The following is an 18,223-nucleotide window of genomic DNA, read 5'->3' as shown; positions in this document are numbered from 1 at the left end:
CAGCTCACTAATGTCATTTTTCTCATTATGCATGTTCTATCAAAATTAAGGTTATTTTGCCTCCAACTGCCAGTTCATTGGTGGGGTCCACACACATGCCACTGCCTTTTCAAAAGGAAATGTCTTCAATTCACTTTAGTTAAAGAGTTGTATTACTTTTAAACCATTCTAAGTCTGCCTCCACCAAGAATGTGGGATAATTGCCTCGAGTGTTTCTCTGCCCTTTTTTTTAATCTTCTTCAATGCGTTGGTTTTATATGTTGATGCCATGGGTTTGGAAACTGCCCTTTGGTAGGGAGCTTGACATGGACACGGTATTTGGCTATCATTTTATAGAAGTAAATTCTTTAAAAACATATTTTCTAGGCACACCAATCACTTGTTTGCTTCCACTCTTGTCTATGATTGTCGGCTTTCTGCGCAAAAACTTCTTCTATTTTGGCATGGATTTCTCCCTTGAATACTTGCTGTTGATTGCTCTTACCTTGAGTGATATGATCCTCATCAAGAAGTAATATAGGTTCTAACTCTTTCCAAGTAAGGTCTTCACTATCTCCATCCTCATACTCGACCTTGCATCAGGTCCTTCGTGTGACATGACAATCAACTTTAAACGATTCTTGTCTAAAAATTGTTCTGTGCAATCTAGACCCCATAATAACCCAATCCCCCATTCTGTGTTTGGAGAAAGACCTGGATGCCTTAAAGGATCTAACCAAATCACATCACCAAGAATCAAGTTCAAACCCTCCCAAGGTGGTTCAAGAACTACCCACCGAGCTTTGGCTAATTCATCTAGAGAACCAAGCTTTAACACTTTGGAATCTAGGCCTAAGACAAACTTGCATCCCTTCTTTCCCCTTGATCCTTTTAATGAAGGCGGCAACTCCACATTGCAAAAAAGTCCTCCATGTGCAGTGTAAACACAACTAGCAATGATAGATGCCAAAGGAAGTCCTTCAAAGTAGCCTAAACATTTATGATATATAGGTTTGCCTTGATCTCCATATTTGTCCATCACTTCCTACTCAAAACCATAGACAGAGGTGCAAAATTTTGATTCATGATTCCCACGAAGGATAAATACTCTATGAGGTAGAAAAACCTTTCTTGGGAATCTCATTTGTTTTTCATTTTACCTTGTAGGCATTTTCTTTAAAATTTGCAGGCTTGGCTTTTCTTTCAGTGACTTCTTCTCTTTAGCGTGAAGCTTTTGATGTATAATGCTCTGCTTTGGTCATGGATTCTCTGTCCCTTGCTAGCCTCTATTCACGTCCCCTGCCTCTGACTTTCTTCACATTTGGCACTGGGTTTTATATTGCCCTTGATTTTATGTGTGGGCTTGCTCATTTTCTTTCCAGCTTCCTCTTGCATTGACTTCAGCCTTAGCATGAGTTTTTCTTTTATTTTCTAGTGGGTTGCTTTGTCATAGCTATGGATTCCTTTGAAGATGCCTTCCTCTGATTGCGAATCGATCATGAGAGTGATCAATTAACCTTTGCTTCAACGGTATTTTGAGATTCAACTCTGGCCTGCTACATTACCTACGACCTTCATCACTTATTATAGCATGATCTTCTTTATAGCTGCCCATTACCTTTAAACTCGATTGGAGCTTTTTCTTCAATGTGGGACTCCATTGTAATCATATGTTGCCTCTGCTACTTATTCACGATTTGCCTTTTCTCAATTAGCATGAGCAAGCTCTTAAAACTAGCTTCAAATTGCCATGAGCCTTTTATCAATGTGAGCTCCCTTGAATTTGACCATGGCTCCCATGCCATATGAAGGCATGGATTCCTTTTTAAATGTGAGGATGACTCTTCGAAACCGGTTCCTCTCCTTTTCCTCCCAAACTAAAACATTTTCACCACCAACCAAGACCATGACAATTTTATAGGAAAAAATAGCAAAGGGAGCTAAGAACATGTAAATCCACAACTCAACTCAAGAAATTAAATCCTTTTCCATAATCATTTGAAAGTTTCTAGAGCTGATACATGTGAAAAAATTGGAGGAAGTTGGATTTTGCTATCAAACAAAAGATGCCCAAATGACACTGCCGAGTTATGAAGCACTAAAGTTGAATGCACAAATTTTCTCATAAAGTAATGAGTTAATGTATTCCACTGATGAATATTCAATGGTCATTCCATTCCATAAGTGAGAGCTCTTTGTTGAAGCATCAATGAAATCTCAAGCTCATATCTTCTTTGGACCCTTTCAAGAACTGTTGGAAAAGTCATGCCCACAACATACATGCCTTGTTACTTGATCAAATAGTTTAGTTCCTCAATAAATAAATAAAAAATTAATTTCATAATACTTCATGCCATGAATTTTTACACACTATTTCTTTTAAAATCAAGCACCTCAAAGCTTTCTTGTCATGGCGTGTAGAGGAATTTTATTTATCAATCAAATATGACCAACATTGTAAAAAACTTTAGACCTTGTGGTTAGCAAATTTGCTTCATCATTTTGAAAATTGAGGCCTTCACTCTAGCTTCATTATTTTCATTCTTAGGCTTACTCTGTCTGATGGAATCAGTCAGAATTAGCTAGGCCCCAAAGTGGGTCCAGCTAATTTTTTTTTTTGTTTTCGGACAACTAGACCTTCAAACCGATCCATCTACCTTCTCAGACTGACTAGAATCCAATTCGATCACTAATTAATCTTTAAAACTCATTTTAACTCTTTAAATCCAACTATCACTTTTGTGCCAGGAGGTCCTTTAGCTGGCATTAAATATTGATCTAAACACCTGACCGAGTTTTGAAATCTGGTACACTGAATCTCTATTTTGCATTCTTGCATCTTGTCGAATCTCATCTCATGAAAAATTTGGGGTCAAAAGATATTCATTGTCAAAGTTGACCTCTCAAAATCATTTGCAGAAAAACATGTCAGAAAACACTAAATTGGGTTCGAAATTGGCTTCAAAAATTGGGCAAATGGACACTTGGGAGGACGAAAATTGGGATGTTGGTTCTCTATCATGAGGAAATTATGGATCTATAATTTGGGCTCATGACGAATAACTGGGCAAAAATGGCAGACAATCAAAGTGGGCTACTCAGAATTGCAAACTAGAAACATTTACAAGATAACGATTTTTGCAAATGTAATGGACCTGGAAAAGTGTTCAAATGGATTCGTCATGACTTGAAAACTAGCACACTTGAATAATTTTTGGAGGACAACATAGTGGTACAATCCATTTGATCTCACCAATCATGGATCTCAAGTTATAACATCATGAATAGGGGTTCCAACAAATCTACAAATGCTGACACTAGTAAAAAGTTAAATTTTGCGTTTGGAATTACATTTGAAAACTGATCAAATGGATTTTTCAAGAGCTCAAAATTAAAACATAACATGTCTCTTATGTCTAAAATGCAATTCAAAATGAATTTCCTCATTTTGATCAACTAGGTCAAAATTATAACATGTCAAACAGGGCTTCCTAGAATTCAGAATTAATTGCAAAAACATGAAAACAGTAACTGACCAAAATTGAGGGATTCAAGACCTAATCAAATGAACTCAAACGACTCAAAATCTGAAACATACGTTCTTGGGTATGGACACTAAACACTCCCAAAGTGGAAAGTCACAAAACATTTCTGGGTGTGAGAATATCAATTGCAAACATGCCCTCTTGTTGCTATTTGACACTTACGAAAATGCAGAATTGACATTTACTCAAAACGAGACTTCACCAAATGACTCGGAATGGCATTTTATCATCATGGAACAAGTGGACGTGTTGAATGGAAGGTGTTAGAAACATCAAACACCTCTGAGGCCTCAAAGGTACAGTCGGTTACATATGCATTTAAAAGCATTTATAGGGCTCAATTTTCTCATTGGTACTCAAAATTGACCATGCAATTTTTAGTCCCAACAGGTTGATCACTTGCTCTATCACTTGCCACTAGGTTCCACATGGCACCCTTTGATTGGTCAACTAGTTTGTTATGTGGTAGTCTCCTATTTGTCCTCCTTACATAGTCAGTTGTGCCATGTCATCTCCTGTTGGGTGCCCACCACATCAATGCCATGTGGCATCTTGTCATTGGCTAGAAGTCTATCCTTTCCATGTCATCATTGATTGGGGCTCACTACCACATGTCAGTTAGGTGTTCCCCACTTGCAAAGTCAACAACTACCATGTCACTTGTAGGAATGCACCTTTGTGATACCTGTCCTTCATTGTCACGTTAGCACCTCAATTTCTATGTCCATTTCTGTGCTCATTTTGTAAGTTTTCCACCATGTGTCACTTGTCACATTTTGATTCATTGTCATAGTCCATATTCTTGATTTCCATTCAAAATTTTACTACCATTGCCAGCTAGCCATTTACATGAGCTTCTCTTTTGCACATGGGTGGCTCAAAAATGTTCTTATCTTAAAGACAATAATCACACTAAGCCATTACATATTAAAAAACACAAGATCTGTCCCCCACAAGGAATGTAGGATAAAACGTCCTTAGACAACTACAAAACAAGATTTCTGATCAGTTAAAACCAATAAATCACTTTCGAAGAAAGAAAACTTCTTTCATACACATATGGGCACTCATTCTTCTGGTCGGGTAAACGGTTTCTAGAAATGGGAGAAGTCAATTTGCAAATAAAGACCACACATGAAGTGGTATTTCACAAAGGAATCTACCCACAGGCAAGATAGTCACATGGTTAATTTCATTTAGTAGGTGTTCATGTAGATTGAGTGCCTTCTAAACCATGAATTGGCCCAATATCAATTATCAATCACAAGAGAAGAGCTTGCTATAAACCTCATTCTAGGGACCTTAGATACATAGAAGGAGGCTTATGCTATTCCATTTGCATGCTTCAAAATGAGGGTATATATAAAATAGAGATACTAAAGAGTAAAATGAGGTGCTTTACAAAGCTTCATTTTATGAGGGTTACATCAACGATGGCTAGGAGTAAGCATCTTTTTTATTCTATATCCTATATTGAAAATTCTTACCAGACTGGACACTTTAGAGATATGTACATATGCCAAAAGAACCACTGATGACCTGCCCAGTATGACTTCCACAATTGATTTGCATTAAGCCTTGGATTATGTTGATCTTCAGTTAAGCTAGCCATTGTTGTCATAGAAAAGTAACCATGTGGATCCTGTTTTGTAATTATGGAAATTTTACATCTCCATATAGCATGTGTAAGACAATCTATACTTGAGGCAATCCAATAAATTTGAAGTCCATCCTTTACTTGTACAATTTATACATACGCCACAGAGAAATCACTTAAATAAATAATTTAGTTTAATCAAATTTATCTTTGACTTAAAATTTTCTATACACTCCATTTTCCCCCAGTGTAACCCATGTAGCAATTTCCAACCAATCACAAACACTTCTTCAAAAAAGAAAACATTCATAAATTTGTGGGGAGTCTATATGGGGGATAATTAATCACTTTCCTCGTGTTCCAAACACATAACTTTGGTATTGGGAAGTAATTTTGGATGCTCTTAACATATTTTCTCAATGATAGATATTTCAGTGACATTTCCCATTAGGGAACCATAGTAGAAGTTAATCCTCCATAACTGCAATCTTCGAGACCTCACTCAAATATTCAATTCCCTCTTTCATTGTTATTTATTTTTTACCTCTTCAATTTTGAATGGTGTTCACTCATATTAAAGATTATAGTGATTATAACTAATGTAACATCCTTGTAAACATTTTCAATCCTCATAATGTTTTATCAGGCTAATGGAATTAGTTGGGCCCCACAGTGGGTCTGACTAAAATTTTTTTCAAACTCAAACACCTAAATTCTCAAATCCACTAAATGGACTTTCTAAAAATGATCGGATTTGAATCAGACTAAAATTTGACATCAATTGATTCTACAACTTGTTAATTTCATGCCAAGGGCTCCTCCAACTAGCTTTAAAAACTAACCAAAATAGATAATTGAGCCTAAGATATGAGATGTTGAGTCTTACTCCACATTCTCTGACCTTGTCAAATCTCATCCTATGATGAATTTGGGATTAAAAGATATTGACTATCAAAGTTGCCTTCTCAGAATTGCTTGCAAGCAAACATGTCAGAAAATAATAAATCACATTGGATTTTGGCTTTGAAAATAGGTCAAACAGAAAGTTGGGGAAATGAAAACTAGGGTCTTAGTTTATTGTCAAGAGTACAGTGTAAATTTGTGATTTGGGCTCATGACAAATAACTAGGAAAATTTTGCGAGCGATCAAAGTGGGCTACTTGGATTTGCAAAATTGGGAATAGTGGTAGAAAAATGATTTTTGCAAATGGAATGGACTTGGCAAAGTGTGCAGACAGATTCGTCAAGACTTGCAAATTGACACATTTAAATAATTTTTAGAGTAGAACATAATGGTACAATCTATTTGATCTCATCTATCACAAATTTAGAGTTATGACATCTCGAACAGGGGTATTGATCAATATTCACTTCTTGACACCAGTAAAACTTTACAAATTGCATATGGAATCACGTTCAAAAAATGATCAAATGGATTTTTCATAAGCTCAAATTAGAAACATAACAAATCTCTAACCTCTAGAATGCAATGCAAAAGGAATTATCTCATTTTGGTCAACTAGGTCAAAGTTATAACTAGTTAAATAGGGCCTCCTAGAATTCTAAACAATTTACATCAGCATGACAACAATAAACAACTAACTTTGAGGGATTCAAAACCTAGTTCAAATATGTTGAAACAACTTGAAATTTGAAACATAATTTCTTTGATATGCATAATAAACATTCCCAAAGTGGTGAGTCATGAAACATGATCGGGTGCAAGATATTTAATTGCAAACAAGGCTACCTATTGCTATTTGACACTTCGGAAAAAATGTAGATTTGAACATTGCTCGAAACAAGACTTCATGGAATGAATCAGAATGAAAATTTATCTTCATCAAAGAAGTAGATATATTGAATGCAAGGTGTTAGAAACATTAAACATGTCTTAGGCCTCAAATGGACAATCGTTTAATCATGCATTAAAATGCACTTATAGGGCTCAATTTTCAGAATGGTACTCAAAATCGGGACTTCAATTTTGAGTCCCAACAGTATCTACATGGAAAATATTAATAAAAATAGGGAGATATACATGTAAGATAGATAGAGGAAGAATATACTGATAGAAGTTAGAAGGAGAGATACATTGAAGGAGATTGAAAAAGTTTACATTACCCTATACAGAGGAAGGACACATACTGCTAGAGGGAGAGTTTGAAATTAAAGTTCTTTTTGGTATTGTTTTTGGTATTGGTTTTCCATAAATTCCAAAGAGGGAGATTGTTGAAAAGAGATTGTTCAAAGTGTAGAATCTATCATGGAACTTTCATTATTTTTCCAATGATGTCAAACCTGCTACTTGCTGGTAAGACAATTGCTTTTTGGTCTGAATGCTATCATTTGATTGATTGATGATGAAAATTTAAAAAGAAAGGAGAACAAGAGTACCTAGAGAAAGTTTGAGTTATATGGTGTATAAAAGGAGCACTAAGACCAAGTAAGACAGTGATGATATTTTGTATTATTGATCTACTTAAGGCTAAAGTGAATGGTTACTTTAGTTAAGCCAAGAAGAAGTGTTTTCATAAAAAGTGTCTACCAAGATTGACTAGGAAAATAGTATAAGCCAAGAAAATTTAGTTCATGCCGAGAAAAAAGTTGGTATGCACCAAGCAAAGAAAGTTAGTAGGTGTTGAGTGTCATTAAAATATTTTAAGTGCCAAGTATTAGGGAAATAACAGTGGTGACCAAGCAAGGAAGACTTTGTTGTTGAGAAACCTAGTGTTGGATGAGCATAAGAAGATTGTTATTTCCAAGTGAATAGTGTGGAAGTTGAGTGACAATAAAAATAGTTTAATCTAAGATTTGGAAAATCTAAGCCAAAAAAGTTGATTTCTTGAATTTGTGTGAAGTGTGTTGAAGATAAGTATAATGAGCTAGTTTCATAGAATTCAAGATAAACAATTGAAGCAAATCTAAGGAGGATTGTAAGAGAAGTTTCTAGAGGGAACATAATGTAAAGAGGGAGGATTAAATAACTCTAACCTAACCCTAAAATGGATTATTATGGTTAAGCAACAGAAGATTTAGTTCTCTTTATAAGGGATACAAGGTTGGAAGTAATGAGTGTTGTTAAGATTCAAGAGGTGTTTCTTCATATCATGACCGAAGGGATGAATGTACAATTGACATGCTAAGAAAGAAGGATTAAGGAGTTGAAGGCTTGAAGAGTGAACATGCAATCAGAGATGAAGGGTATGAATGCCAAGAAGAATGGAGGATTAAACCAGAGATCTTTAATCTACAAGTGAGTTGTGTTTTATTATTAGATCAAGTCCTATTGCTATTTTATAATCATTGTATTTGTCTGGATAAATCCTTTGGATTAAGGTTGACCTAATAGTCATTTGTAAATCCTTTAACTAGGTGACATTTTAATGGAATTTTCTAAAGTCCTCTAACAAGATTGACTCCTAATAGGGTGATTGAAATCATTTAATTAAGGTCGTGTTTAACAGTGTGCATTGTAACCTTTAACATATCTGGCTCCTCACAAGGCTCACTTTAGAAGAGTGAAAAGTAGTATCATGTTACTAGTGGTTTTTTTAAAATTTGGTTTCCACATTAAATCCTTGTGTCAAATTATGTGAATGATATTTCTATGTTTTATGTTTACATTTTTGCAAAGTTATTTTGACCTAGGATAGTGACCTACTAAGTTATATAGTTATTGCATGATCTAGTCAAGGCACACATTTATATGTTTGGTGAAAACTAAATAGTTTTATTTGCACATTTGGACCTTGGATAACTGATTCATTTCCCATCTTAGTCATTCTAAATATTCCAATAGGGGTTTTAGTATAATTTTTAACCCATTCTAGACACCATTTAAGGGGTACAAAATTAGAGATTCATTTCAAAAAAAAGTTGTGGAAGAAGACTTTGAACTTCTCAAGCAAAAGGTAGAACAATAACCTATCCTTCCATTTCCTAATTTCAATAAGTTCTTTCAAATTGAGTGTGATGTTAGTTAGGTGGCCATAGGAGGAGTCTTAAATCATGAAGGAAGATCCATAACATTCTTTATTGAAAAATTAAACAAAGAAAAAAAAAGAGCCTTAAGATTTACAAATGCATGCATTAGTTTAGTCCATAAAGAAAAGGAAACACTATTTGTTACCAAGAGACTTTATATTTTACACTGATAATCAAGCCCTAAGCTTCATCAATAATCAAGATAAGTTAAGTCATAGGAATATAAAGTGGGTAGAATCCCTACAAGCATAAAACTTTTCCATCAAGCACAAGAAGGGAGTTTGCAAACAAGGTTGCAGATGCACTATGTAGGAGGATACTGACCATATCAGATATCCAAACAAAAATTGTTTGAATAGATTCCTTAAAGGATATGTATGCAACATATGAAGACTTCAAATAAAAATATTAGGTATGCCTTGATTTAAGTGATAGATATAACCATGAATTTTATTATTTTATGATCTAAGATGCACCTATATTCAAGGGAGGGAAGTTATTTGTCCTAAAGTGTTCCATCAGAATAAATCTCATACAAGAAAAGCATAGTAGGGCTATGTTTGGTCACCTTTGAGATGAATATAAAATTGTGATGAGCTCTTAAGAAGGTTTCAATAGCCAGTTTAATTACTCAACTAGCCAATGGACAGATTCTAGGAGGCCTTCCCAAGGTCACCCTAAGGTCTTTTCTTACCTTCCAGACACTTCATGATGAAAAGCCTAACAATGTGATACCATTCCACTGCCACTATTCAAAAATTGCTCCTTCTTATTGATAACTACCACAATCACTCTACAAGATAGGAGTCTATGCTTCTCAAACCCTTCAGGATGTTCTAATAAGTGGGCATCATATCACTTATTCATTGGAATAATGAGTTATGTTCAAACTTCCTCGACTCTACAAATTGCTCTAGGTATCCTAGTTAGGCCTAATATAATTACCTATCCAAATTAGGTATTTGTCCCTTAACTCCCCAATCACATAAAATATTCCAATAACTAAATAAATTTCCAATCACCCATTTGGGTTTTCTATAAAATATTAAGAAATTGGATGCAAGTTTTGCTCCAATTTCCTATGACCCAAACTGAGTAACTTTTAAGCTTATTGAACACAATCAAATAGTCTCACAAATGTTGAATAATATCATGCATCATAGTGAACATTTTTTATTTTAAAAACTTGGATGGGGTTTTTATTTCTCAAGGAATCCCAATGCATCTTTATCTTTAACCCTTTAATCCCTCACTTAATGTAATCACAATATTTCTCATGCTTCCTAGCTCACCACTACCTAATGATCATCCTAGGGTATCAATGTAAAAATAGGAAATCAAATAAGGCAAGCCAAAACATGGAACAAATGAAAACTATATAATTTATGTAACATTCCACCAAACCATTTTGAATTCTAACAATGGAATGATAGGAAAAATTCATTTTAGCTGTGAAGTCCTAGTTTATAAGGATCTACAAATTGTTTGACTTCAAAAGTAGTATTGTTCCTAACCAGAGCATTTTTAAATTTCAAATTCTAAGACAAGTCTCCAAACACTACAATCACTAAAGTTGTTAAATGTATCAATGTAGTTGTTAGACAAAGGGAATACCGAGAGGGGGTGGGTGGGTGGGTGGGTGGAGTGAATTAGTATTCTAGAATTTTTTTTTCCCAACTATGGATATCATATATTAACCTTAAACTTGCATAAATGATTAAATTGAAAAGTAATAATAAGAATACCATAAAGAAATTCATAACACCATTTTTTTTAACTAGGGAAACCCTAGCCAAGGAAAAACCTTGGTGGGGATGCTACCCACAAAATGATCCACTAATCAAAAGCACCTTGTGAAAGGTGTTGACCCTATTAGAAGTCTATTACATACATATAGTGTATCTATCCCTTTTATATGTATCAACCCTATTAGGATTTGTATTACAAAAGGTGAGCTCATTTCTCTTACAACAATATACAAATGTACAAGTAGTACAGAGAAATATCAAAACTTGACAGTGTTGCTATCTTCAATTTATGATTAGTATTTTGTAGTTCCTTTCATAAAACCTTTTTCTATGCTCTAACTAATAATTTTCATATAATAAACATAATAAAAGTTTGCATACAATAATAATAGTACTACAATACCAATGGCAACATCACTAAATCAAAATCTCTTCCTTTGTACTGATTTCATTAACCCATCGACCTTGCACTTAACCACATGTTACCAAAACCAAATTTTATATCCTACTAGTTGAGGTTTAACATATAGGATTTCTTCTCTACCTTGTCAATTTCTTGATTTTAAAAGTAAAATAAATTCCATGACCAATTTGATCATACTCTTCTATGTGCTCAATTTATGTGATATCAAAATTATCCTTATAATTTCTTTCCAAAACTTATGTTAATCATGAAGATACTTTTAATAGCCTTAAAAATATCATATATACTATCCATACTATCATCCCTCCAAGTTTTAGCCTTGTGTCTATTTCCTGTAAAGCTAACTAAAACAAACTATCTTCCTATGTACTATTTTACTACTTGGTACTTAGTCAATTTTCTTCCTTATCAAATAGAAATATTAACAGTTCATTTTAATGGTCTTATCATATCACAATGTTTCGATTAGTTACAACATCTAACACCTTACCTCATCCAAATATTTCAATAATCTCCTTTAACTTCAAAATTTGGCAAGTCAAAACATGTGGATTATTATTTCATATACCATACTCTGTACCATACTCCCCCTTTTACTATACTCTCTATTTATTATGTGCCCTTGCCCTTATTATGCAACTACTGCTCTCTATATTTATCTTGTATTTTTTACTATCTCATTCTGCACTTTGACATCAATGGTGAAGATGAGTCAAATTTTTTATGTACAAGTCAAAATTGATTTCTCAAATTGTTCTTCTATGGCATAAGTCTTATGCAATCTAGAAGTTCCTTTTGAGAGTCTCAAACTCTACATCTCAAGTCTTCCTAACTAATTCTCTAATATGTATAGCTACAAATATTCCATATGCAACTACTTCTCCTCCATTTAGATCCTTAGGTAAAAAGTTTTCATATGACCTCTTAGCATCTAATAAGGTAGCTAACTACTTCTAAAATAGGTCAATCTTAGGATTCAATGTGTTCCTAAAAAAGTTAAATCTTGGAATGATTCTGCTCCTATCTCTGTCCAAAATATCTAAAGCATCAATTTTTTTCTAACTCTCTTTTCACTTTCTATGGTGCTTAGATCATTCTATTCAAGTTATTCTCCCATTTTCTCAAGCTTAGCTTCATCATCCTTGATACAATCTATGACATCTACAGCATATTGATGTTATCTTGTGCATAAAACATGCATATTCTTTGCTTCTAAAATGCATCCTTTGATATCTTTAATACATGCATCTATGACTTCTATATAATTTCTGATATTATCACATACCTAATGAAATAAATTTGCTGCAAAATATGTTTAAGATATTAACTTGTCAGCCTCTTCAAGTGTAGTAAAATTGTCATCAAATTCCTCAATAACTCTCTCCAAGTTTACTTCCATATCATTATCTTGCAAGTAAATTGGATTTGGTCAATTCTTCTATGTCCAATGATTTCTCAAGTAGTAGTTTGTGTTTTTCATTCTTCATTCTTCATCTTTGATTTTTCCTTTTCTTTATCATAAGAAAATACTAATAGTTGCATAAAGCTATCTCCGTCCATATTTTCCTTCATCAACTTTTTGATATTTTCTAATATGCTAGGAATTGCAACAATACTTGTAGAGTTGGAGTAGGTATAGTGGAAATGTCATTCCCTTTGTCAACTAATTTTAAAGGTGTCTGAACTATGGTTTGTGTTTGACCCTCTTTCCTTTTTTTTGAAATAGGATTTGGTGTAACTCCTTAATTTTACATAAAAAACTTCTTCTATATTTATTTTTTTATACTTTTTTAGCACCAACATTTTGGATCACACTCTGTAATACATCATCAGGATGAGAGAATGCAAGAATGATATGATGGATCATAGAGTGTAATCCAAAATATTTATGATAATAAAAATACACAATCGAATCTAGAAGAAATTTTTCCATTATGAGTGGATTATGGAAATATGATAATGTTAATTGACATCCTTAATTAGAGATAGTAACTATGGGAAGTGATGACCCTTCATCATTTTTCACATATGGTATTGTGTCCTTAGTAGTGTCTTCATCTCATTGAATTTTTTTTCATGCTTCTCATCCATTCTATGATCTTATTACCTTGTAACATTTTCTTTTTTTTTCTTTTCTATGTTATTTAATATTTGTCCTTGTCTTGTTTCACTACCTATTGACTATTTGCTTCCTCTTTTATAGTTTCATGTAGCTTTGCTTCTTGGTCTCAATTTTAAGAACAATTTAGAATAAATGAGGGGTGGATGGGGGGGTGAGTGGGTGAATAAGTTGTTCTTAAGTCTAGATGTACCAATTAAAAATTTAAATACTTCAAATAACTTAGATCTTATATCTAATCCACTCGGTCTCTGTAGAAACTTATTAGTAACATAAACTAGCAGTCCACTCTCCTAATAATAAAAAACTTGCAGAATGTAAAATATTAACAAAAAAACATCTCAAATAACATCCACTTAAGTATAACACCCATATTTAACATGGAAACCCAATTTGGGAAAACCACCACCAACGTCTCACCAATCTTTCACTCTTTTGAACTGAGCTCTGTTAGGAGCAGACCCTGTTAAACGTTGCAATACACACTATTAGGTGTGATCCTATTAAAGGATTTAAAAACCCTGTTAGGAGTGGCCTTGTTAGAGAACTTAAGAACATTCTATTATAATATCACCCTTATTAAAGGATTTACGAATGACTATTAGTTCGACCTTGATTAAAGCATTTCAAACTAATACAATGGTTAGAAAGTAACAATAGGTTGATTTGAATGAATACAACTCACTTTGCAAATATAGATCATGAGTTTAGTCCAGCAATTGAATTATTTATTGGCCTCCATTATCATCTCCATCACTAATTCACTTGGAAACCCTTTAAGAAATCACTCTTCACCTCAGCACTTCACTATTCAGTCTTTTGCTCAAATTCACCAACCAAAAAAATCAACAACTACTCCAACCTTTTTAGATCTTCTCACCTCTACCAACCTTTTACATTATCCCTTATGCCTCCATAAATAGGTAGCTTGAATTTTTTTTGCTTAAACACCATTTTTGATCTTAGGGGTTGGTCACATTCACTGGATCCTTCCATCTTTTTATTTCCTCCTCCCTCTTCTAGAAACTTCTCCAAACTTCTCCTAGAATCCATGCATAGAAATTCTCTAATATAGTTTCCCTTGCATTAAATGTTTCAACTCATCAATTCTTATCTTCAACACACCTTACATATTTCAATAATTTAACTATGTCAGCCTAGAAATGAGGTTCCTTCATAAACTATAAAATGTTTTCACTCAACCAACATTGTGCTCCTTGGCCTTGGTATGTTAGCATGAATGCTGATGCTATGAGAAAACATTACAGAACAATGTTATGATTTTTTCATTGATGACAACATAGTAAGACTGACAGAGCAACAGAGTAAGATCTATGTTTTGAGGGCATCACATTGCATATCTGCCCATGCACAATTAACAACATATCATACAACATGTATTTGACATGTGGTCAAGTGCGTAGAACCTAAATCATGTCAACACTTCACTATTCAAACTTCTGCTCAAATTCACCAACCAAAAAAATCAACAACTGCTCCAACCTTTTTAGATCTTCTCACCTCTACCAACCTTTTACATTATCCCTTATGCCTCCTTAAATAGGTAGCTTGAATTTTTTTTGCTTAAACACCATTGTTGATCTTAGGGGTTGGTCACATTCACCAAATCCTTCCATCTTTTCATTTCCTCCTCCCTCTTCTAGAAACTTCTCCAAACTTCTCTTAGAATCCATGCATGGAAATTATCAAACATAGTTTCCCTTGCGTTAAATGTTTCAACTCATCAATTCTTATCTTCAAAACACCTTACATATTTCAATAATTTAACTATGTCAGCCTAGAAATGAGGTTCCTTCATAAATGATAAAATGTTGTCACTCAACCAACATTGTACTCCTCGGCCTTGGTATGTTAGCATGAATGTTGATGCTATGAGAAAACATTGCAGAACAATGTTATGACTTTGTCATTGATGAGAACATAGTAAGACTGACAGAGAAACAAACTAAGATCTATGTGTTGAGGGCATCACATTGCATATCTTCCCATGCATAATTAACAACATATCATACAACATGTATTTGACATGTAGTCAAGTGTGCAGAACCTAAATCACATCAACACTTCACTATTTAGCCTTCTACTCAAATTCGCCAACCAAAAAAATCAACAACTGCTCCAACCTTTTTAGATCTTCTCATCTCTACCAACCTTTTACATTATCCCTTATGCCTCCTTAAATAGGTAGGTTGAATTTTTTTTCTTAAACACCATTGTTGATCTTAGGGGTTGGTCACATTCACTGAATCCTTCCATCTTTTCATTTCCTCCTCCCTCTTCTAGAAACTTCTCCAAACTTCTCTTAGAATCCATGCATAGAAATTCTCAAACACAGTTTCCCTTGGATTAAATGTTTCAATTCATCAATTCTTATCTTCAACACCTTACATATTTCAATAACTTAACTATGTCAGCCTAGAAATGATGTTCCTTCATAAACTATAAAATGTTGTCACTCAACCAACATTGTGCTCCTCAGCCTTGGTATGTTAGCATGAATGTTGATGCTATGAGAAAACATTGCAACAATGTTATGACTTTGTCATTGATGAGAACATAGTAAGACTGACAAAGCAGCATACTAAGATCTATGTGATGAGGGCATCACATTGCATATCTGGCCATGCACGATTAACAACATACAATACAACATGTATTTGACATGTGGTCAAGTGTGCAAAACCTAAATCGATAGCGTATAGAAGATATTAATGATTTACAGAGATCTACAGGGAAATAGAGCATTGGGAAAATAGTCTTCGTTGTATGATCAATATAACACATTGTGTTTGGAATAAATGGTTGTGCAAATAACTAGAGGGAGTACACTGGCAACTAATGACGTCAACAAGTGTGTAGGTATGGAAGTTGCACATGTGAAAGTTTGGAAACAATTGTGAGCCGACAACATTAATTAAATGTGTATTTAATTTAATTAAATATGAAGCCAACTCAAATGAATGTTAAGTTTATGAAGCCAACTCTAAAGATTAATAATTGAGTATGGTATAAAAGAAATGTGTTTTCCAAGTCCTAGAGATTGTAGTTGTGATCAAGAAGCAAAGAAGACTTGCAAATTGTGAAGTAGAAGAACAGAGTAATCTGTTGATGTGTGTAAGTGACCTTAAGGGTTACTATTGAGTTCTAGATCTGTTTGCATGATTTGAAGGTGAAGGAGTTCAATGTATTGGATAGAGGAAGAGAAAAGATATTGTTCCACATCTATTATTCTACAAGGAATAGTACCGAGATCAATTGGATAGTGGTTTCAACTACCTTCTTCAACTCCTAACAGGGATTCAAAGTCTCCTAATAGGGACTCTTTGTACTAAGCATTGTAATAGACTCCCAACAGGGTCTATCCTCTAACAAGGAATATTCATAGTAGTAAATTATTCTATGAGCATCACTCTCACCAAGATTTTCCCTTTGATCAATGGTTTCCCTAGTCAACATATCCAGTGTGTGTGTGTGTGTGTATGCACATTTCTTTATGATTGTTGTTTACTTTGATTGATAAGGTAAGAATTGTTTAAGATTGATACATAATTGATTCACCCCCCACAACCCCCCACCTCCCCCCCCCCTAGTTATATTGGTGAACTATTACTTCTAACAATTGATCCATGGTGAATATGTTCAGAAAGGAAAGTCCTAGATTTGATGGAACAAAGTACAATAGCTAGAAGGATAAAATGAAGACTCATCTCTTGTGCATGGGACCAATATATTGGCTTGTAACCAAGACATCCAAAAACATTGCAAAAGAAGATAATCTTGAAACCTGCATTGAAGAACAGAGAGATGTATTTATGTACAACATAAGGGAAAAAGAAGCAATGCTATTAGCTTTACCCGAAAGTGAGTACAATGAGGTAAAACTACTTAAAACATCTCATGACATTTGGAAAACTTTAGAAGCTAATTATGAAGGTGATGCACATGCAAAAAGTGTTAGATTGCAAAATTTGTATTGCACATTTCAAGATACTAGAATGATGGAAGATGAATCTATGAGAAGCTACATTGGAAAAATATCTGACATTGTTGAAGGAATCATATCTCTTGATGGAAATAAATCTGATGATGAAGTGATATGGAAGATCTTGAAAAGTATGAGACCACCTTTTAAGTTAGTAGCAAAAATTATTCAATTGATGATATCTTTCACTACTAATTTCACCAAAGAGACATTTCTTGGTAGAATGGGAGCTACAAAATTTGATTTGAAATAGTCTGGTGAATTGGTAAAAGTTGAGATAGCATTTAGTGCATTAAACATCAAACTTGGTTTAGCACGAAGTACAAAAAAAAGGGATACATTTCTAGAAACAAAAAATCCATTGAATAAAAGATCCAAGAAGGAGTGGCTCTTCTTGTGGAAAGAGAAAAATATGGTAAGAATATCTTTAAATGTTGGACTTGTAATGAATATGGTCATTAAGCATCTAAGTGTCCTAAAAGAGAAAGGAAGTTTAAGGGTAGATTCAAATCTAGAAGATCTAGAAATTATTTATATGCTAATGAAGAAGAAGATGAAGAAGAATCTGATTAAAGCAAAAGTGAAGATGAATTAGGATTTATAGCTATAAAAGAGGATGATCTTGATAGAGAAATCAGAGAAGAAAGTGCGCTGATTTCACAAGTTGAAAAGAAATATTGGATCATTGATAGTGGTTTTTCATATCAAATGATTGGCAATATGAGCAAGTTTGTCAAATACAAACGCTATGATGGAGGAATTGTTAGAGTAGGGAATAATGTAGCTTGTCATATTACAAGAATTGGATCTATAACACTTGA

General features: G+C 33.9%; 1 pseudogene; it reads right to left on the bottom strand.

The window, feature by feature from the left end:
* Positions 1–523: 523 nt before the first annotated feature.
* Positions 524–1,123, bottom strand: LOC149541255 (serine/threonine-protein phosphatase 7 pseudogene; annotated as a pseudogene).
* Between the last annotated feature and the right edge of the window lie 17,100 nt (positions 1,124–18,223).

Source organism: Cupressus sempervirens, chromosome 9 (genome assembly GCF_028749045.1).
Source record: "Cupressus sempervirens isolate cs-2001-9-10 chromosome 9, ASM2874904v1, whole genome shotgun sequence".
Taxonomy (NCBI): Eukaryota; Viridiplantae; Streptophyta; class Pinopsida; order Cupressales; family Cupressaceae; genus Cupressus; species Cupressus sempervirens.
This window is presented reverse-complemented; position numbering and strand designations above follow the sequence as displayed.